At 38.2% G+C, this 24,088-nt stretch overlaps 1 protein-coding gene across 1 annotated transcript in view; it reads right to left on the bottom strand.

The window, feature by feature from the left end:
* Positions 1-23,472, bottom strand: part of LOC150087303 (protein ROP-like) — a 176,423-nt gene extending 152,951 nt beyond the window's left edge. Inside the window, exon 1 of the mRNA XM_090371968.1 lies at positions 23,440-23,472. The gene's annotated coding sequence lies outside the window, so the exon portion shown is untranslated. The remainder of the gene's footprint in view (positions 1-23,439) is intronic.
* Positions 23,473-24,088: the final 616 nt, after the last annotated feature.

Raw genomic sequence — 24,088 nt, 5'->3', positions numbered from 1 at the left:
TTTCCCAAGTACAGGGAGGGAAAAAACCTGCCATGACCAAAAAAGATTGATATGAACAAATTGAAAAACAATCAAATTACATAAAAAATAAATATGCATATAATTAAATTTCAGACAAAGTCCAAACTTCATTGGAAAGATCTGCATCTGTTCACAGTCTGTTGGAAAGCTAGCAGTGCTAGGAGATGAAATAAGTCAATGCACAATATAATAAATGCAGATCAATAGGCAATTTTCCAGCCGCAATCTGCAAAGCAGGGGTTGACACAGTTCTGCATGGCATGCACATCCTAAGGAGCATTTGGATGGAACTGAGCTTTCTAGTAAATACTTTTCCACTTACACTTAATTTTCCAAATTGGTGCACCATACATTACCATGGGGATAAATACACATTCATATAGCAAGTTCAGTGCTTTACCTTTTATTCCCCGGCAACTCTAGTAATCATCCCAATAAATTTCCTCACCTTTTCTGATAGATAAGTAACATGTGAGTTGAAAGTCAAAGATCCATCAAACATAATGCCTAGATATTTTAATTGCCTTGCCAATTTTAGGTTCGACCCATTCATTCTCACAACCGGGGGGTCTTCTACTTGAAAATTGATCCTTGAATACCATTGTTCTTGTTTTGATTCCTGATGCAGTCAGTTTATGTAACCTACACAGTTATTAAGTTCAAACAAAACCTGCTGTGACCTGGTTTCTAGTTGTATCCGCGTATTTCCTTCAATAAGCAACACAAGATCATCGGCATATGCCACCATCTCTTTGTGCTCTAAGTCTCTACGCAACCAGTCCTCCAAAACTAGGTTGCACATTAGCGGTCCAAAAATCGATCCTTGTGGGCATCCCCTGGTCACCTATTGTACAATACAATCAACCGATTACTTAACAGTCACTGTACGGCATGTGAAGTAGTCATTTACCACCCTAAAGATCTTAGTTGAACAGCCTGCAAGTCTCAACATCATAAGAACGCTGCTCCATTAAATGGAGTCAAAAGCTCCCTCAAAGTCAATAAAGATTTCAAGGATCTACTTACTGTTCGAGCCTAATATATAGTTTCGCAATGCCCGAAGCGCATCTTCTGTTCCACGACCTGAAGTAAAACCATATTATCTGCCAGACCAGCCTAAGTTTTTTTCAGTATAGTCAGTAATCCGTCTCGCCAGCATCCTTTCAAACACCTTTTCTAATCCAGGGAGGAGGGCAATAGGTCGATAAGATCGTGGATCATTCTTTGGCCTAGATAGTCCCTTCAGTATCAGCTTTAATAGGGCATCCTTCCATGGTGATGGAAAGGCCCCGTCACGCAGGCAGCTATTAAAAACTTCAAGAAGGATCCCTGGTATCAGTCGATGAGCCTGTTTAATGACCTCTCCTTCGATGAGGTCCATCCCTGGGCATTTATTGTTCCTTATGCGTTGTACAGCACCACAGAGTTCAATCAGGCTAAAGGGATCCTCGTCATGTACCCCAAAGTAAGTATGATTAAGCCTTTTCATCAACATCTGTTCCTCATCGTCTTGCTCAGAGATAGTATCTCCAATCAGATGATCCAAAATCGCAGACATACTTTCTCTCCAACTTGTACTTACTTGGTCAACACCTCCAACAAAGTATGCTGTATCTCCATTATATATTTTAGTCTTGCCAGTACATAGCTTATATACAATTCCCCATTGGTTCTCATTGCCAACTGTTCTCCAGGCAATTAATTTTGATTTAGATATCATACGCATGTATGCACTCCGTATCCTCTGATACTCTACTTTAAGTACATTAACTTCCTCCTTTCCATTGTTATGCCTACTTCTTTGATGCCTTTTCCGCGCTTTATGAACCTGCTTCCGAAGTTGGCTTAACTCACCAGACCACCATTTAACTGGAATCCTATTACAGTTCTTTTGCTTCATAGATGTGCTGGAAGCCTCAAAGAGAGAGAGCACTGAAGTAACTCTACTGCATTCATTCTCTCCAGACATCTGACAATGTCCAAATACCCAGATTCCCAAGTCGGACATGAATATATTCGTCAAACCTATTCCACTTTGCATTTTCGATAGCAAATCATCGTAACTGTTTCTGAGACAGAGCTAGTTTTGTTATGTCCCTGACAGAAAATACAATGGCCCGATGATCAGAGAGCAGACCCAATCTGCTTTTAATCACCAATCCTCCATGATACCAGCTGCCCTTATGTTGCAGATTGTCAAGTCAATATTTGATTCTCCATTAACAGTGAAGAAAGTACTATCTGAACTTGGTAGATTTTGTATAAACAATCCACGACAAGCCAAGAATTCATCTAGTTGATGACCACGATCATTTGTAATTCTATCATACCACGATGCTGATGTTGCATTAGAATCCATCGCAAATATTACTGAATTACTACCCAAGCGATTTTGAACCAGTTCCATGTACCTGATGTAGAAATTAATGTCTGTTGAGTGATGACAATACATACAACATAGATAGAATGATGCAAGATCTAACTCTACCCCTATGCACACCATCTGTGAAGAGCACAATGAATTTATAACAGTAATAACTGTCCTTATTAAACATTACAAGTGCAGCTCTTAAGTCTAGTTCATCTGCACAGAGTACACGTGCTGAAAGTGAATATCCTGTAGGCCGACCTTTCACTAAGTATGGTTCCTGTATGCAGACTATATCAATATTCTCTCTGCTACATACTAATCTAACTTCATCAGGCACCGATCTTGATCTCTGAGCATTAATCTGTAGTATACGTAGGTTACCATTCGATTTTGCATTGTACTGATTAAGAATCACATCAGCATTGAGCTTACTCAATCCATACAAAGCTTTAAACCCATCAATTAGATGGCCTCCCAGGTGCCTAGTCACCAGATGCTGCAATTTATAGAACTGAAGCTTTTCTTGCACACCTTTGTTCGCCTCATTAAACTTGCTCTTCTCTGCACCCATTCCAGCAGCTCTACATCTTTCCTAAAATGCGGTCTCCAGACCTGTATGCAGTACTCAAAATGTAGCCTGACCATCGTACAATGGGATAATCACCTCCATATTCCTGCTAGCAAAATTCCTGTATATACTTTACAAAATCCTAACTGTCCTGGCAGCCTCTCTGAACTGGTCAGAAAACTATATCTGACTAGACAATTATCCCCAGTTTTTTTTAATGGAACCATTTTCTACTACCCTGAGTGTTGTCCCACACAGTATGCTAATCTGGAATTAGTGCTACCCATATGCAGTACCTTTCATTTGCCAATGTTAAACTTCAATTGCCATTCCTCAGCCTATATGCCTAATTTTTATAGATCTTGTTCCAATAGCATACCTTGGTAACTGTCATTAACCACCCTGCCAACCTTTGTAACCTCTGCAAACTTAGACATTAAGCCTAATATAGCTTCATTGGTATCATTAATAAATGTAGAAAATAACAATGGGCTCAGTATTAAACCCTGTAGACTCCACTGTAACATTAGTCAACAAAGAACAGTACCATTAATAACTACTGTCTTCTCCCACTCAACCATCCCTATATCCATAGCAAATGCATTTTTACACCTGTTATTTTAATGGAACCAACTTTTATTAATTCTGTTGAAAATAAGAAAAAAAATCACGTTTTTTCCTTATTATTTTGTAAAATTATTAGGCCTTTTCATTTTTAAGTTTATAAAACCATTAACTGCAAGAACTTAAAATTACATAGATGCACATATCTGCAAGTAATGAAAATAACTGCAAGAAATTAAAGTTACACAGATGCACATATTTGTTCTTATATATTGCTGAATAATGTTCTGCTGAGTAACGCAGGACCAAGTTGACTGGAATTCAGTTGTACTACAAGTTTCAGTTCTGACCAATCTGACTGGATACTATGATATAGTAACAAAGGAACTGGATGCAAAAAATAATTTTCACATCCTTTACTTTGATTTCAGAAAAGCTTTTGGTACTGTTAAAATTGGAGCAGTGTGGCAAGTTACTGCTATAGATAAAGGGTTGGTTGAGTTGGAGAAGACAGACTGGTTATCAATGGGCACTGTTCTTTTTGGAATAATGCATTAGCAGAGTCCAGCAGGGTTCAGTGCTAAGCACACTGATGTTTTCTGTATATATTAATGGTATTGTTAAAGGTATATCAGGATTAATGTCTAAGGTTTCAGATGATATGAAAGTTAGCAGGCTGGTTAATCACAGTAATCAGTGCATGCTACAGCAACACGATCTAGACAAATTAAGTAGATAGACTGAGAAATGGCAACTGAAGTTTAATATTGATAAATTTAAGATACTTCATATGAGGAGAAGTAATCCTAGATTAAAATACAAACTGTGTGGCATCACACTCAGGATAGTAGTGAATGAAAAAGATCTGAGAGTAACTTAGTCAGATATGAAGTTTAGAGTGGTGCAGACAAGCTGGCAGGCCAGCTTATTGAGTTTTGTCAATGATACAAATATATTTGTATATTAGACTTTTGCCAGCAGGGATAAGGTGATCATCCCATTATACAAGACAATGGCCAGGTTATGTCTTGAGTACTTAATACAAGTCTTTAGACCTCATTTTAAGAAGGATTCAGATCTATTGGAATAGGTGCAAAGAAGAGCAATGCAATGAGATTAGTAAGAGAAACAAAAAAGTATTCTTACCCATAAAGGTTTCAGTTCTACAAACTGCAATGCCTGGGGACTAGGCACTTATAAGGAGAGCTGACTAAGGTGTTTAAGGCTTTGAATGGATTGAATAAGCTCAATGCTAATAGACTACATATGAGAGGATAAAAATTCAAACTGAAGAAAGATGGTTGCAGGAGAGATGTACAGAATTTTTCCTCCAGCTAGGGGGTGGTCATTTGCTGGAACAAACCACCATCTGGTGTTATCAAGCTGGGTAGTCTGAATAAATTCTGGGAAGAATTAAATCAAATGTTAGAGGGATGGACAGGAGATATGGGAAGTGTTGGTTTTTTTTTTTTTTTTTTTGGCTAATGCTGTATAACCTTGCTTCCTTGCGCCATTTATATACTAATGTATATAAATGGTGCAATAAAGGTATTAATATATAAAATTGCAATGGTAATAGTATATAAAATATTTATATACTAATGTATATAAATATATATTTTTAAATTTATATTTTTAAAATTATATAAATATATATTTTTAAATTTAAATTAATCCAAACTTGGGGTATACCATATTTTCTGAACTACCACACTGTTTTACACAAAAATTAAACCAAATTTTGGCCCTTTACTAGTATAACAGTGCATAGAGTATTCAAGAAGATACAGTACCCACACACAGTCACATAAATTTGCAAATATGCAGTATCCAAAAATTTGGGCGTACAGTTTATTTGCAAATTTAATCCAAACTTGAGATTTCTCCTATACTATAACCCAAATGTTTTAACTGCTTGTTTAACCATAGCCTAAAAGCATTTTGTTTACTAGCAATATTTATTAAAATGAAACTTGCTGCACTGAAAAAAACATTTGATTATCTCTCTTTCATATTGATTCCTAGCAATGCACAAATATCAAAGTTATACAATTTTTGACAGAACTGAAACAGACATATAATGACATCTTATTGTTTGCTGTAAATGGAAATGAGAGAATGTCTAAAGGAATTCTGGAACCAGACTGAAATGGAAAAGTACTGCAGCACAGGAAAGAATTTTGGTTATGCCTCTGTTTGATCATCACCCTAGTTGCAAACAGCTGACCGGGCTAGCCGGGTGGGTAAAGTGCCTGCCTGGCAACCCAAAGGTCGCGGGTTCGAATCCCGCCTCGGGCATGGATCAGAGTACTGCAAAAACCTTGGGAGGTGCATTATAGCCACAGAAGCCGATGCACCAATAACTAACAAAAAAAAAAAAAAAAAAAGTTGCACACAGCTAATATCCATGTGGAAGGAACATACAGGTAAATGTATCATTAAATACCTGTATCATTAATGTGCAGCTTAGAGGGGGAACAGGCATTCTGTGTTATCAGACATTCAGTCTAAAACACTGATGAATCCAATATCTTTCTATTTCAGAAGATGTAGGAGAAGTCTGGTTGGACTGCCTCCCTAAAATACACTCATGCAGACCTTCTCGATGGCAAGCCCTGTTACGTCACTTAGGTGGCAATGAACGTGTAGAGTGGTTCTCTTCAAGGCGTCTGGTCAGCATGAGGAGAAAAAGACCAAACCCTCCAGCACATGACAGCACGATGAAAGAAATGGCCCTCATTCCCCAGCAGCTTTCACTCCCCCTCTTACGGCAGTGAGAGGATCAGAGTGGAAGCAGAGGGTGCTAAGAATCTCTGGGTATGACCAGGCTGCCATGCACGGAACTGAGCCTGTTACAACGTAATATGACTCGTTGGAGAAGATATGATATTAGAACTGGAAAAAGAATTAGAAAATGTGATTTGGAATATCACTGGTCTGGCTGAAACAAGAAGAAGAAATGAATCACTTATAAGTTTATCAATTGGAAATCTGCTGTACACCAATGGAAACGGTGAAAAGAGCAAAGGTGGAGTTGGCTTTCTGGTCCACAAAGATATAAAAGACAACATTCTGGAGTTCAAAAGTACATCACGAAGGGTGTCAAGACTACTACTCTGGATTTCTAAGAGGTACAAGCTAAAGGTTATAATGATTTATGCACCAACATCAATCTATGATGACAAAGAGGCTGAAGAAATTTACACAGAAAATTGAGTCTTCTAGATGAGCGAAAAACCCACTACAATATCATTATGGGGAATTTTAATGCTAAGGTTAGAAAGAGACAAAAACAGTGCAGAAAGGGAAACTATAGGAGATTTTATAATTGGTGAAACAAATGAAAGACTTGTGGAATCTGCAGAATCTCGAGGAATGTCAGTGATGAACACTTTTTTCAAGAAAAGAGTGAACAGAAAGTGGACATGGAAGAGCCCAAATGGATTAACAACTAATGAAATAGACTTCATCAGTTTGTCTGAAACGTAAAATAAGGAACCAATGTATACTCCCAACCATGACTTATGGAAGTGAAACTTGGACACACACAGCGAAGAATGGAACAAATTATATTGGGAATCAGACCATTAGATAAGAAGAGAAACACATGGATTAGGCAGCAAACTCAAGTAAAGGGCATTGTTATCAAAACTAAAGAATTAAAATGGTCTAGGCAGGACACATAGCTCGAAGACATGATGACAGATGGACTAAGAAAATAACAGAATGGTACCCAAGAGGAGCTAAAAGAAAACCTGGAAGACAATGACGGAGATGGACAGCTGAAATTTATGAGTTCGTGGGTAGTAAATGGATGGCCATTGCACAAAACAGAAGGTTTGTTTGTTATTTGGTTTTTAGGAGCATTAGCAACTAAGGCCATATTGCTCCGGGATATGCGGTGGTCATTCCCTGACCTTTCTGCATCCTCCGTATTTGGTGGTGACAGGCTTGAACCCTGGTCTAATCAAGAAGCGTGTGCTACGCACTGCTGCTCCTTTCCACCTGGCTACGGAGGCATCCAAAACAGAAGGAACTGGAAAGTTACTGGAGAGGCTTTCATCCTGCAGTGGACTGTAAATGGCTGATAATGATGATGGGTTTGTTAAAGGGAAATATTGTCCGACAAATCTGATTGGATACTATAATGTGGTCACAAAGGAATTGTATGTAAAGAATAAATCTGATATCATACACTTGGATTTTAGGAAAGCTTTTGATACTGTGGCACATGAATACAAATTGGAGCAGTATGGCATTAAGCCCAAGTTGCTACAATGGATACATGTCTAAAAAAGTTTTTTGTTTCTTTTCTTTTCAATAAAATGCATAATCATTTTACACTAGCGTGTAATAAATTTGAGGCAATAGGATAATTATTACTTTAATTGCAATGCTTGTTTTTGGAGAAATTTCACAGTGATGCAATTTATGTGGTTGCCACTGTGTGTGTGTGTGTGTGTGTGTGTGTGTGTGTGTGTGTGTGTGTGTGTGTGTGTGTGTGTGTGTGTGCGTGCGTGTGCGTGCGTGTGCGTGCGTGCGCACTTTCATGTATCATTGCTACTCGCACTCATCATTATTCACGTTGTCTCAACTTTCTTCAAAGAGCACATCACCTTCAGGGCCATCAAGGACATTGCTGATTTTGCATTTCTTAAAAAATGTGACAACTGTCTTGTGTTTCACTAGACAAAAGCTTACACAAATTTTTCACCCATTCAGATACCTTGGAAATGGTTGGCTACTTCATTAGTCCTGTTGGCATCAAATGATGATCATGCCTCCAACCAAATCCAAAGGTATCCAAATGGTGCTCCCATCATTTCATGCACACCTCATACACGAATAGTTTAAAAATGTCCAATGACTGTAGTTAACTAAAGTATTCTGGAACTGTAGCTAATGCTATGTTTAATTATGCAACCATCCTGTTTGTTGCCTCGGTTATGCATGATCTGAAATGGTAACACAATAAAAGAGCTAGCTTTCTTAGACCACCTGGATGTATCAACTATACTGTACTAGACATGGATAAAGAATGACAACACAGAGTGGACATTTTCCAGACAGGGGAAAAAAGCATCTAAAGGGTCTGGAAAATAAAATATTTGTACAGTTGCCTCTAAATGTTTGTCCAGTTCTTCCTTGAATTTATTTAAGCTATCAACTTCCACAACAACAGACGGATGTTTGTTCCAGCAATTAATCACCCGCTGGCAAAGGCAAATTTCCACACATCTATTCTACAGCTGTTTTTCCTCGATTTCAATTTATGCCCCCTCAGGTTCGTAATCCGAGCAAGAGGAACAGTCCCTTTAGAATTGACACTGCTCAACCCATTCAAGGCCTTAACACACCTCAATCAGATTATCTCGCAGGTGCCTAGTCTCCAGATGCTGCAATTTGCAGAACTTAAGCCTCTTGGTAAGAGGATCCCTTCATTCCCCCTTACCAATCTTGTTGTCCTTCTCTGTCTACTTCTCCTTCTTCTTTATCTTCGCCTTCTTCCCACATTTATATGGGGTCAGCATTTCGGTCCTTAATTCTTTTTCTCCATTCCTCCCTATCCTGGGCTTCCCCTCTCCTCCATTCTCTCTTTTAAATCCTCTGCCACCTTGTCCTTCCATCTCAGCTTAGGTCTCCCCTCTTCCTCTTCCCTATCACCTCCAACTATTCGCACCTCTTCCCCACATACTCCTCACTTCTTCGTTCCACATGTCCAAGCCACCTCAACTTAGATTCCTGCATTTTTTAACTCAGAGGCCCCACCTTAACCGAACCTCTGATTTAGTTGTTTCTTATCCTGTCCTTCCTCGTCACACCACACATCCATCTTAGCATCCTCATCTCTGCCACTTCCATCTTTTTCTCCGGGCCCTTGTAATCGCCCATGTCTCAGCACCATACATCAATGCGGGTCTAACCACAGTTTTATACACTCTTCCCTTCATTTTACAATTTTTACTTTCTTATCACACAGCACCCCACTCATCTTTCTCCAGTTCAACCATCGACATTGCACTGTATGCTGTATTTCTGCATCAGTCCTCCATCCCTCTCCACGTTCGATCCCAGATACTTAAATTAAATTTCTCCTTCTCTGTCTACATCCTTCCTAAAATGAGGCCTCCAGACCTGTACACAGTACTCAAGGCGTGGCCTGACCATTGCCTTATACAAAAGGATAATCACCTCCTTTTCCCTGCTAGCAAAATTCCTGTATATCACTGACAAAATCCCATGACCTGCTCTTACAGCCTGTTTGCATTGCTCAGAAAACTTCATATCTGACTGCACAATTACTCCTAGGTCTTTTTCATTTTCTACCACCCTAAGTGTAGTACCACACATTTGGTACTACACTTAGGGTGTAGTACCTAATTTGGTACATTCCTCTGGGGTTATTTCTAACCATCCATATGGGTACTTTGGATTTGTCAAGGTTAAACTTCAGTTGCCACTTCTCAGCCCATTTGCCCAACTTATCCAGATCCTGTTGCAGTAGCACACTGCCATTATTGTCATTAACAACCCTCCCAACATTTGTATCATCTGCAAACTCCAACACTAAGCCTGATACACCTTCATCAATATCATTCATAAATACATGTATACAAAACAACAGTGGGCACAACACCGAACCCTGTGAAACTCCACTAATAACATTAGTCCATGAAGAACAGCACCCACTGATTACCACCCTGTCTCCTCCCACTTAACCACCCTTTTATCCATTGTAGCAACTTACCCTTAATACTATTCTGCTCCAATTTGTACAGACTACTACTCCGCAACTACAGCGCAACTATTAGTAGTGCTGATGAAAATTAATACAAAAATATCACTCTAGCGCCTTTATTTAAAAACTATAAAAAGACAATACATTTATTCAACAATAGATGGATAAATGTACAGTATTGTCTTTTTATATATTTATCAGGTCGCCACTGGATTGTTGCTGTGAATACCACTTAAATATAGCTTCTTCCAGCAACACTTCTTTTGGCTTTTTTAATCTCTGTCTATTTGATACCCTGCTTTTATCACTACATCAAATTTTAAAGCAAATTCCTTTATAGATTCTTTTTTGTTTTTTAATATCTGACACTGACTGTTAGCCAATACCAAATTCCTCAGCAATTTTTTTTTCAGTAACACCTTTTTCAAGTTGTTCTATCACTTTGAGCTTGTTAATAGTAGTTAAAGTAATGTGTTTTCTTTTTATTTCACTTTTCAATTCTTTATAACCCTTAATTATATGAAATATATTAACTTATGTACATATAAAGAAGTATGCAAATGAAGCGATAATATCTCGCTGACTCACAGTCAACGATACTGAACAACACACAAGACAATGTAATGTATATTCCATCTCTCTATAATATTGGTGTAAATACACCATAGTTAACCCATAAATTTGAACTACATAAGTAGTACAGAAGGCATCATTTTAATTGTATCTCATATTGTGGTTGTCTTCACGAGATAGCAGTATTGCACTACACAATATGAGATACAATTAAAACGATGCTTTCTACACTACTTATGTAGTTCAAATTTATGGGTGAACTATGGTGTATTTACACCATTATTATATAGTTAAATACCAAAACCCATAAGAATTATGCCTTGTGCATTTCATTTTCAAATTACATTTTTACCAACACCCTTTGGCATCTCTCATATTGTCGATATAACTTTGCAACTGTGATGACATATTGTGTTACCAGGGTACCTGCGCGACCACTGATGATGAAGCCCAATAGCTTTGAAACCATCTGGGTGATGGTGTCCTCTGAAAATAAATAACAGTAGTCTTCTCTACTAGAGAAGTGCTATTTGTTTGAAGTAGTGCAATACTGCTATCTCGTTGTGAAGGCAATCACAATATGAGATACAATAAAAACTCTTTTAAGGGCACAAAATGTGATATAGTTGTACATGTTGGCACTAATGATATTAAGAGTAGGAGACCGGTGGAATTACCTAACAAGTACAGGTCACTGTTGAAAAAAAACCATGAATTAGGGTTGAATTTGACAGTGTCTGCAATTCTGCCCAGACACGATAGAAGGGAGTATATGATGAGAGCCCTGTCGATCAATTCGGCTCTGGAAAGATTGTGCAAGGGGTAGTGACTGCTTCTACAGGGATGGGATGTCCTAAATAGAAAGGGTGCAAGAATGTTTGCTAATGCTATCGAGGCAGCGTTAGGTGGGTCGGAAAACTGCTACATTGGGGGGATACAAGGACTAATAGATTAACAGTAGCCACTGGCAGAGGTGGAAGTGATTCTTGCACTGCTTCTATTGGAATGAGCAGCAGCTTGGAAAATAAGATGCAGGATATTTCAGAGACTGCTGGGAGTCATTAAGGTACAAGTAAACACATGGGTTGTGTTAGGGTAGCTAAGAAAAAGAACAGGTGCATGTATACTTGCGTGTACATCAATGCTAGGAGTTTGGAAAATAAATTTGAGGTATTGCTCAAAGCATCAAAGGCAAATATTGTTGGGATATCAGAGACGTGGTGTCACACAGATATAAGTAATGCAGAACTGGAATTTGGGGAGTACAACGTCTACATAAAGGATAGACAGGATAGGAAGGGAGGAGGGGGGGGGTTATGCTATTAGTTAAGAAACACAAAATCCAAGGAAGTGAAGCCAGTCGACATCGCTGGACAGTGCAGTGTTGAGTCATAAGCATTGGGAGAACTCAAAATTGAGAGTAGGAGTGTGCTATATGCCTAATGACTCTGATGAGTATAATAAGAAACTGTACAGGAAATAGAGTGGGCCAGTAAATCAGAGAGTCTTATAATGGGGGATTTTAATTTCCCAGATATTGACTGGAATTTGTGGGTTGGTCACTCACACACTAGCAAGGCTATTGGGGATTTATTGGATGATTGTTTTCTAAATCAGCATGTTCGGGAGGCAACTAGAGGGAGCAATATTCTAGATTTGATTATCAGTAGTGATTCTTCATGCATTAAGAATCTGCAGATACAGGAACCACTAGGTGGCAGTGATCACAGTGTGCTGAAGAGGGATTTACTCAAGGAGGTAACTACCATCAGGGGTAAAGGGAAGGGTTATTGCTTTTGTAAAGGCGACTACAATGGTCTGAGACAGTATTTAAATTCTATACAGTGGGACCAACTAATGATGTTACCAACAGCAAACTCAAAATGGGAAGCATTCAAACAACTTATCTTGGAAGCTACTAGGCTTTACATACCAACTAAGAAATATTGTTCAAGGTTTAGGCCTAAATGGATGTCAGATTAACTAATGAGACATATGGTAGAGAAGAAATATGCATGGGACACACATAAATTAACATGTGACACAGCATGTGATAGATATAAGTTGATCTGTAACCAAGTTACAAAGGAGGTTAGGCAGGCAAAGGCAGATTACGAGAAATCTTTGGCAAGGGATGCAAAGAAAAACAGCAAGGAGTTCTTTACTTATGTAAACTCTAGAAGGAAGGGGATGAATCAGATTGGTCCACTTGATATCGATGGTTCAACTGTTCATGATCCTGCTCAGGTAGCTAACAAACTAAATCAATATTTTGCATCTACATTCACACATGAGGAGTTATTCAGGAAGGGGAATGCCATAGACGAAGTAAACACTGGCAGTGAGCTAGCTGATCTTGTAATAATTGAGAGTAAAGTGGAGGAGAAATTGTTGAGGATAAATACAAGAATGGCACCTGTGGTGGATGGGATCTATCCAGTTATGTTAAAGGAGGCAGCAAAGGAAGTAAGCAATCCATTAGCCATAATTATGAGAGCTTCCTTGGACTCGGGGGAGGTACCCACAGACTGGAGATGTGCAAATGTAACCCAATTCACAAAGGAGGATCAAAGGCTTACACAAGTAATTATAGACCTGTGAGCTTAACTTCTGTTCCAGGAAAATTAATGGAAGCACTGGTTAAAGAAGCACTGCAGGATCATCTTGACAAGAATTCAGCTATAGCTTAGACACAGCATGGTTTTGTTAAGAGAAGGTCTTGCCTGACCAATTTGATTGGATACTATGATGCAGTCACAAAAGAACTGGATGCAGGGAATAACTTTGATATTACATACTTGGATCTTAGAAAGGCTTTTGATACTGTTGCACATGGAAGACTGCTGCACAAATTGGAGCAGTGTGGCATTGGTGGCAAATTGTTGCTATGGATAGAGGGATGGTTGTGTGGCAGAAGATAGAGTGGTAATTAATGGACACTGCTCATCGTGGACTAATGTTATTAGTGGAGTCCCTCAGGGTTCAGTGTTGGGTCCATTGTTGTTTTCTGTATTTATAAATAATATTGATGATGGTATATCAAGCTTAATGTCCAAGTTTGCAGACGATACAAAGGTTCGCAGGGTTGTTAAGGATGCTATGCTGCTGTAACAGGATCTGGAAAGGTTGAGCAGATGGGCTGAGAGGTGGCAAATTAAGTTTAACATTGACAAATGTAAAGTACTACACATGGGAAACAGAAACCCCAGAGCAACGTATCACCTCTGTGGTACTACACTGACAGTGGTAGAGAATGAAAGGGACTTGGGGGTGGTTGTGCAGGCAGATATGAAGTTCTCTGAGCAGTGCAGACGGGCTGCAAGAGTAGCTCATGGAGTATTGTCAATGATATACAGGAATTTTTCCAGCAGGGATAAGGAGGTGATTATTCCATTGTATAAGGCAATGGTCAGGCCACACCTAGAGTACTGTATACAGGTCTGGAGGCCTCATTTCAAGAAGGATATAGAGCTCCTGGAACGAGTACAGAGAAGGGCAACAAGGTTAGTGAACGGAACGAAGGGTTGCACTTACGAAGAAAGGCTTAAGTTTTGCAAATTACAGTGTCTGGAGACTAGGCACCGGCGAGGTGATCTGATAGAGGTGTACAAAGCCTTGAATGGTTTGAGCATCCTCAATGCTGATGGGATACTGCCTCTTGCTCAGAATAATCACCTGAGAGGGCATAAATTCAAATTGAGGAAAGACAGATGTAGGATAGATGTCCGGAAATTTGCCTTTAGCCAGCAGGTAGTTGGTTGGTGGAACAGACTTCCATCCCTTGTTGTGGAAGTTGATAGCCTAAATAAATTTAAGGCTCAGCTGGGCAGGTATTTTGAACGAACGGAGGGGTGAAGTGGAAGAGTTTTTTTTTTTGGCTGATACTGCATAAGCTTGCTTTCTTGCATCATATACCTCTACTAATGCTAATAACGATGCCTGTGAACAGAATTTTTCATATTTTGATCCAGATTATCCGACATCCAGATAAACTGCAACTGGGTTAGCAAGGGTTTACTGAATATATATCAAATGCTAATGGTCAATTACATATTAAGCATGTGAAAAAATAAATAAATAAAAAAAAATATATATATATATATATGCAGGGTTGTTAAAATTAAAGTATTCCTATGTAGAGTACTCTGGAGCGAGTTCTAAGGCTCTTACTGAAAAGAAATTTGGACAACAGGTACAATAGAGAATGCGCTCAGCATTTATTGGGAAAAAAAATTAGTTACAAAAAAATTTGTCACTTTATGGCACGTAACTATCTTAGTTAAGATTATGCAAATAACTTACATTATTTGCATAATCGTAAGTTATTGCCACAGCGCCACTACTCAGCTCTATTGTACTATATAAAAGCAAAGCAATCTCTTCAAAAATCATACTATAGATGTTTGCCTGCACTACAGCAGCAATCCCAACAACATTGCAGGAAAAGGCACTATTAGTGAACAGCAACAATGCAGCTGTGGCTATCAGAGAATTTCAGCGTCAGAAGCGATTAAGGCGTGGATCATTTATCATACCAAGGGCCCTGCCCCAAGGCTCCATTTTCGGATATTGAGCTAGAATCTGCTATCTCAACGTTAAGGGGTGGAAAATGTCCTGGACAGGACCTCCGTGAGGTTTCTGCTCTTAAAAGATTTTGGAAAAATTGCCCATTAATAATATTAAATCTTATGAATGCTTGTCTGTCTTCGGGATTATTCTCGTTGCCTGGGAAACAGGCTAGACTTAAACTTCTGATTAAGTCCTTTGACAAACCCTCCAATTATCCGGGCCTCTTACAGGCCCATTGCTCTACTGCCCATCCTTGGTAAAGTCCTAGAAAAATTAATTGTTTCTCGTTTTCTAAATTACTATTTGGAGAGAAATCTAAGTTCCCCACTTCAATTCGACTTTACCCGTTGAAGGTCTTCTGTAGATGCTATTTGTCAGGTTCTAAATACTGTTCAAAATTCCACTTCTATATATGTCCTCAGTCTCTTTGTTGACTTCAAAGGGGCATTCGACACTAAGGTGGCCGAGTGTCCAGGGCCTCTGCCCCCGTTTACCGCCTCCTTTCGAATTATTTTGATTCTCGCAACATCACAGTCACTTCAGGATTTTGTTCTGTCATAAGATCTGTAACCAGAGGTTGCCCTCAGGGCTCTATTCTTGGCCCCTGTGTGCTGGAACATGGTCCTTGATGGGTGGCTTTCTGTTGTTCGTGACGACATCCTTCAGTTCGCTTACACAGATGACCTTTTTATTCTGATTTTTGGTAATTCCCGCTTGGGCACAGAGCAAATGAAGTTCTCACGGACTTGAATATCTGGTGTCAAACACAAACTTCAAATCTCCACTAATAAAACAAAACAAATGTTGCTAAAGGGTTTCCTTGACGTGAATAGACCAACTGTTATTAAGCTAAATGGAGAAATTATTAGGAGTACTAGGCAGCATAAATACTTAGGAATTTATTTCGATGACCATCTTAATTTTAATTATCATGCAAAATATGTACTTCAGAAAATAAAAGCTGACCTATAAAATTATTAAGATTACCAGGAGTACTTTTGGTGTAAAGAAATCTATTAAATTATACTACTCTTGTATATTTGTACCAATTGTGTGTTATGCAGCCGGGGCCTGAGGATACAGAATTGGTAATTCCCTTGTTCAAAAATATTACTCAAGCACAAAGATTTTTTCTTCTCGCTGTAAGCAGAGCTTGTCAAACTGTCTCTACAGCTGATCTCCAGGTCCTCAGTCATCGATTGCCAATCCAATACAAAGTAATGTTACACTATCTTTTATATTGTAGAAGAAAAAACGTTCCTGCGGTTGTAAATGGTTTTACTTATAATATTGACTTACAAGAAAATGTAAACATTAAAAGAATAAGAAATGAATAAGAAATGTTGTAGAGCATGGCAAAATACACGGTCTACTTCTACCTTGGGTAGGGAGACCTTTAGGTATTTTCCCGAGGTTGCTGATTATGATAAGAAAATGGGCTGGTTCAATCCTGGCTTATATGTTACTTTTCTATATACCGGTCATGGCAGTCTTAACTCTAAATTGTTCTCATTCGGATTAAGTAACACTCCTCTCTGCAGTTGTGCTGCTCAAGAAACTGTTGAGCACCTCGTCTTTCACTGTCCTCTGTATGATGATGATTTAAGACTGGACTTTCAACTTCTCACAAATGTATTCACAATTATTCAACTCTGAACTGCCAAGGTTAGTCAACTGTCCTGAGTATTATGCTGCCTTCTCCACCTATGAGAAAATGCTTAAACGGAGGAAAAGAATTTTTACTCCTAAGGTTCAGTAAAATACTAACTTAATGTTAATTGACAGAAAAATAATCATCTGTCAGTTGGTTAGAACGACTTTACTGGGTTTTTTGAATTTTAGATGGAAGGGTTTATGGCCCTTTCTATTGTTTTGGAAACCAGAAATTGTAACTATTCTTTTGAAGTATAAATCTTTGTAACGGTTAGCTGCTTGTTGGGGACTGATCACTTTGGCTTGTTTGTAGACTGTTTCCATTTTTGGATTCTCTCACCTGATGTACTAATCAGTCTGCTGGACTCCGAAGTCCAGTTCATTTTGTATCATCATCATTGTAAACAGCCGTTATGTGTCATCACCATCATTGTAAATAGCATTTATGTATCATTATCATTGTATATGGTTGCTTTAAATTGTACACTATGTGTACTGTTACCTTTTAGTGGTGGATAGGAGAAACCCTGGAGCCCGCAAAACGTGGACTCCTCTTGCATTGAAGATGTGGCTATGGCTGTCATGGATTTATCAAGTCAATCTCCATGTGGTAGCACAAGTGTGCCAGCTGTTTCTTGTGAAATGGACATACCGTATTCCACTGTAAGGCTTGTAATGCATCAGGTGTTGCGGTACTATCCTTACAAGATGCACATGCTACAGCAGCTAAAGCATGGTGATGCAGATATTTGTTTCACATACACACTTCAGTATCTGGCGTGAATGACAGTGGATATCACTTGGCCATGGCATATCCTTTGGAGTGATGAAGCCCACTTCTGCTTAAATGGGCAAAGTGAATACGCACAACTGTCGCATTTCAGCAACAGAAACGCACAACTGTCGCATTTCAGCAACTGCCAAGTTATCCAAGAAGTCCTGTTGCATTCTCCAAAAGTGACAGTATGGTGTGGATTTACAGCCACATTCATGATTGGACCATATTTTTTTGAACAGGTAACACCGACTGGACCCCTGCACCTGTTCCGTCACTGGACTACGATATTATGAAATGTTGGCAAATTTCGCAATACCAGCGCTGCAACAACGCAGGTGCCTTCAGGATACCATATTCATGCAAGATGGTGTGCCACCCCACATCCACCATTGTGTCCAAAGATTGTTAAGGCAACACTTTACAGACGAACGGGTCATCAGCCGTTGTTTCCAGATATCTTGGCCACTCCAATCACCGGACCTCACCCCATGTGACTTCTGGTTGTGGGGTTTTTTGAAGAACCAGGTGTATCGGGAAGGATGTCAAACTCTGGCAGATCTGAAGGACAGCACTAGACGTCATATGCTGGCCTTTCCAGTTGACATGTTACATTCTGCTGTAGAAAATGTTGTTCTTCGAATGGAACCAAAATGGAGGACACATTGAATGATTGTAGCGCTGTTCAAGTGATTTGTATTGCCACAGCGCCACATAGTGACAAATTTTGTAACTAATTTTTTTTTCCCAATAAATGGCAAGTGCATTCTTTATTGTACCTGTTGTCCAAATTCCTCTTCAGTTTGAGCACCAGAACTCGCTCCACAGCCCTCTCTCTACATAGGGATATTTTAATTTTAACAACCCTGTATATATGTTAGATACTAGTAGCCCAGTGGTTTTCGACCTTTTTTTAATAACGGCACCCCTAAGTAAAGTAATTTATTTTATTTTTGTGGCATCCCTACTCAATTTTCTGCCTATTAGATCCAATTCTCTCTTTGTGTATATATATATATATATATATATATATATATATATATACAGGGTGATTCACTACCAGTGCGACAAACTTTCAGGAGGTGTAGGGGGCACAAAGACGAATCTGAATCACATAGCATTGCAGGGTCCGAAATGCCTTCGTCATGTGGTAGAGGACGTTGAATGGGAGGTCGCGTGAACAGCGATCCCGCTGGAAGTCAGCATTTGTGAACCTTTTCTGTTGAAGAAACCAAGTAGAAAATGTCCACCGGAGTGGTGATCCGCAGGCTCCAATGATTGGATGCGTTACAGATGGTATGAACTCATTTGGTTTGTTGACAGTGTTCTCGATACAGTGGATTTGGAAATACCAAATCGTTGGCCTATCGCTCGAGTACTCGTACTCGGATTGCCTTCTGCAAGACGTAGGACATTCTGCTCATTGTCTGCCGTCCTCGTCGTTCGCTCTCGATTCATGGTACCTCTCGTGAAACAACCAGTCTCACGTAACCTTCTGTGCACACATGCGAAAATCGTATGATGAGGAGCACGCCTGTGCGGGAAACGTTCCTGGTACAAGCGCAGAGCTGCGCGCCCATTACAGTCCGCAGCTCCATACACGAGGTGCATGTCGGCCAGTTCAACGTTTGAATACTCGTCCATCCTACTGCCTCAGGAACCTGTTCACAAATGCTGACTTCCAGCGGGATCGCTGTTCACGCGACCTCCCGTTCAACGTTCTCTACAGCATGACGAAGGCATTTTGGACCCTGCAATGCTATGTGATTCCGATTTGTCTTTGTGCCCCCTACACCTCCTGCAAGTTTGTCGCACTGGTAGTGAATCACCCTGTATATATATATATATATATTTATAATAAATATATATAAATATATATATATATATAAAATAAATATATATATATAAACCCAAATTACGTGGCATCCTTGGAATGTTGTTGTGCCATCCTAAGGTGCCATGGCACCCTGGTTGAAAACCACTGCACTAGCCAATCCCATTTTCAACTTTATAACGCTGTTAAAAGGCATGAAATTTCAAAGTTACATGGTTTTGGAACAATTCCTGTGAGGTGTAGTGTAATCATTAAACAAAAATAGTTGCAAGAATGGTAATGCTACACCTAACACGTATTTTAATATAGTAGCTCAATGGAAAACTAAACTTTCACTTTAAAAGTTATTCAAGTAAAACTGTGTCCATATTTGGGATGGCAGGGAAAGGTTCAGTCATTAACCTTACATAAATTTTTGCACAAAGGTTTTGTTCATGATGTGACTGGCAGGGCAGCATGACCACTGCTGCTGTAACTTAATTGGTCACACAATTAAATTGAACTGAATTTAAATTTTTAATTTGAATTAAAAAAAATTTTATTGCCAGTAAACTAAACAAATTGTAAATGCCCTGACCTATTAGAATAAAGGGTTATGAAACTACTGGAGAAATAGCAAAAAGATAGGTCATGTACACTTTCAATTTAATGCTGATCTGCAAGTTTTCCTGAAACAAAAACAGTGGCAAGTGACTGTCATAAAATCCTATCATTCAGTGATTTTACAACTTCATCACTGCCAGTTATCAACTAATGGTGTTTCTTCATACTAAATGTCTCAAAGATAAATTAATATAATTTCTAATCCTTCTCAAAAATGTAAATATATCAGTCAAAGACTGCTAGTCAATTATCCAGTCCTAACAACTGTTTATCAGGGTGCTTCAGAAATTGAACAGTGGCTGTGCTCTGCTATCCACTGTTGTCAGCATCACCTTGAAAGTCCTATGATCCTATCCAACATGAACAATTATCCGGGTGGAATATTCAACCACAAACTCTCTCACTACACTATCCTGTCCAGGCTCGTAACACTGGGTATATATTGCTCATTAACATGGTCAGGAAATTTTAGGAGCCCCTTCAATAAACTGACATGATGGCAAAGGTAGAAACCTGTCTTCTTTGGCTCTGCATCTTATTTTTGCAGTGCATCATAATTTACAATTATCGAAATTTGAAAGTCAAATTTCAACAATTAGAATTTACAGTTTACAGTAAAAAATGTAGCAAGATAAATATTTATACTATTTAAAGAAATAAATAAATGTAAATATGTCTTTCTTTATATAGTGTATTTAAAATACACTTTAAATTGTGAATTTTAAATATTTTGCACTATTTGTAAACTATATGCATACCATTTGCAACAGAAAATGAAAGAAAATAAATTCACAGGACTTGGTATATTGGCAAACAATGCAAGAAAACAAGCTTACACATCATTAGTAAAAAAAAGGTGGGGGGGGACACTTCTCATATCAGCTGCTCGTCCCTTCCAGTAGTTTGCCTAATTTTTCCTTTAATTTATTCAAACTATCCACTTCTTTAGCACCATGTGAAAATTTGGATTTATGTCCCCCCCTTATGTGTGTAGTCTGAGCAAGAGGCAGGATTCATTCAGTACTGAGCTTAATCCACTTTAAACACCTGTTGTATCTCCTCACAGGTGCCTAGTCTCCAGATGCTGAAACTGAGATGTTCTGAAAATGAGGTGTGGGCCTTTCTTGATAAGAGCACCCTTTTATTTTCCTCACTAATCTCATGGTTTTTCTCTCCATTTGTTCCAATAAAGCCTCATCATTATAAAATGAGGCTTCCAGATCTGTATGCAGTACTCAAGATGTGGTCTAACCAGACTTATACAATGGGACAATCACCTCCTCTGAGAAAGTCTTTTTCATTCTCCACTACCCAGAATGTGATACCACAGAGTTGGTATGTTATCACAGTATCTCTTCTTTTTAGAAGGAATGATTTACAGACCACACTTCGCAAAAGAAAGGCCAAAAGCCGTTTTGTAATAACGGCTAATCTGTTATGTTTGGGCTATCAATTAATTGTACTAATTATCCCTGCCACATTTTGCACTGTAAAATTGGCTGTAAAATTTCAACAGTCAATTTTAACTGTTGAAATTTGTAAGTCTTATAAATTATTGTAAAGTTTTGCAGCTTTAATAAACATCCTTTAATATGTATTTCCTTTTATCCTTTGATACACACAAATGAGTTCACTGTTGTGATATGTTGAGTGTATCTGATGAAGTTCTTAAGACATCGTGGAGGAGGTATTAAAATCATAACACACTACATTTGCATTTCAGCTCTTGAAACATCAATGCATTAAAATTTAACTGTGTAGAACATAATGTCTATTATAATCACTCTTTCCTTTTACTCAGACAACACATCCATGAAGGGATATAAATTAAAATTGAAGGATGTTGCGAGGTAGATGTGTGACAACATGCTTTCAGCCAGTGGATAGATGATTATTAAAACAAACTTCATCTAATGTTATGTGAGTAATTTGAATAAATTTCAGGAAGAACTAGACAATTATTAGAGGAGACAGGCAGGTGATGTAGGAAGTTTTTTTTTTTTTTTTATTGATGATGTATAAGCTTTCTTTCTTGCCACTACTAATACTATTTTTTTAGTATTAGTATTAATACTATTTCTTTCTTGCCACTACTAATACTATTTTAGCCGGCCAAAAAATCTACATAGCAATGATGAGGCTTGCATATATGGGTTTAAGTCCTATGGATTTTTCTGGGGCCTCAATTTCATAAAATAGCCTTTCGGGCTTAACACATTATTTGTAATAAAACTATTTAATTTATATTTTGAATTGAACAAAATCGTTTATCACCTCTTCTATGATTAGTTTATCCATTCCATCAAAGCACAGTAAATAAATTGATATAGTTCTTGAAAAAATTTTGGCACATCAGCTTCTCACACCACAATGTGCATTCATAGTCCCATATGTATGCTATGCAGGCTAAAATCTGCGAAACTTACGAGGGGGTGGACCCTAATCCATCCGCTGGAGATCAGCTAACTACACTGGTTGTCCGAACATAAATAAAACTTATCTCATAATGCAATACGATCAAGAAATGTATATTCTTCTCTAATAAATAAAAAAAAAAAAACTGCATTCCATAACGTCACTGTTTATTTTGATTTATTTACGTTTCTCCGCAAATTTTGGGTGGGAGGAAATCCCAAGCGTCTGCGTAGATCGGACTGCAAGTCAACAGTAAGAAGCAGCATCCAAATAAGAATGGCCATCAAATTATTTTTCCACAACACGATAGAGACTTGATAACCTAAACCCTGCATATTTTTAAGTATTGTTGTAACGGAAATAACTTTGGCTAAAACTTCCTCTTCCTTCTCTATTTTTTTTTAAGTGATTTTAAATTAAGCAATTCGTAAAATCTTTTAGTAAACTTGTTTTCTAGAAGCGAACAGAATTCGTGCAGCTGGACGTTATTCAAGCTGGACGCATTGTAACAATATAACTGATTTAAAGAGCAAAATGATTCCACAAACGTATATATTATTGTAGTAAAATGTAGTGGGTGTGATATGCCTTTCGTATCGAAAACTTTCCAGCTAACATTAAATTATTAAATAAACTTCGAATGTCGTATTTATTCACTTATATTCTACATCTGCAAATAAACACAAAATTAGCGACAGAGTTTCCTCAATAGTAATAATAAACAAGTAACGGTATTATTCATAGAAATACTCACTCATTCCAACGACCACTTTCAGGGCCATTTTGCTGAACAGTGACAGCAAATTAAATACGCCATCTACTGGCATGTTTTCACAAATTCAAGTAGAAAAAACAAATAAAGCAACATTAATCTCCAAGTAAACTAAGATCATGGAACGTTAACATATTGTGTCGTTTTTTATTTTATATTAAAGTTAGCAGGGAAGTAACATTCATATATCCATGTGTACAGTAATGTGTAGATTTTCAGGAATGAAAATAAGAAAGAAACGAATTCTGAAGATAAAAAAAATCACCACAGGGATCAGGGACTCACATCTGGTGAGTATAGGCTTCGCACACCCAGAGTCCTGAGCTGGATATCATCATTCTTCTGGTAACGCGTGAATATTTTTTTGGCTAGTGCAGCACAATCCTCAGACTTCCTTGCACAATACGGCTAAAAAAAAAAAAAAAAAATAATAATAATAATAATAATAATAGAATACAATTTATTTTTATCAAGAGAATTTGTTTACAATAAATGAACCTGTTAAGAAAAGTAAATTTCTCGACAAGTTGTAAATCTTCATTTACAACAGTTTTTGCATACATATTTGTTATCTAATAGATAAGATAATGAAATCACAACACATAGTACATTCCGCACTGCAAACAGAGAT

The sequence above is a fragment of the Mastigoproctus giganteus genome, chromosome 4 (assembly GCF_048544385.1).
Source record: "Mastigoproctus giganteus isolate SK-2022 chromosome 4, ASM4854438v1, whole genome shotgun sequence".
Lineage (NCBI taxonomy): Eukaryota > Metazoa > Arthropoda > Arachnida > Uropygi > Thelyphonidae > Mastigoproctus > Mastigoproctus giganteus.
The sequence above is the reverse complement of the archived record's forward strand: the minus strand, read 5'-3'. Positions and strand labels throughout refer to the sequence as shown.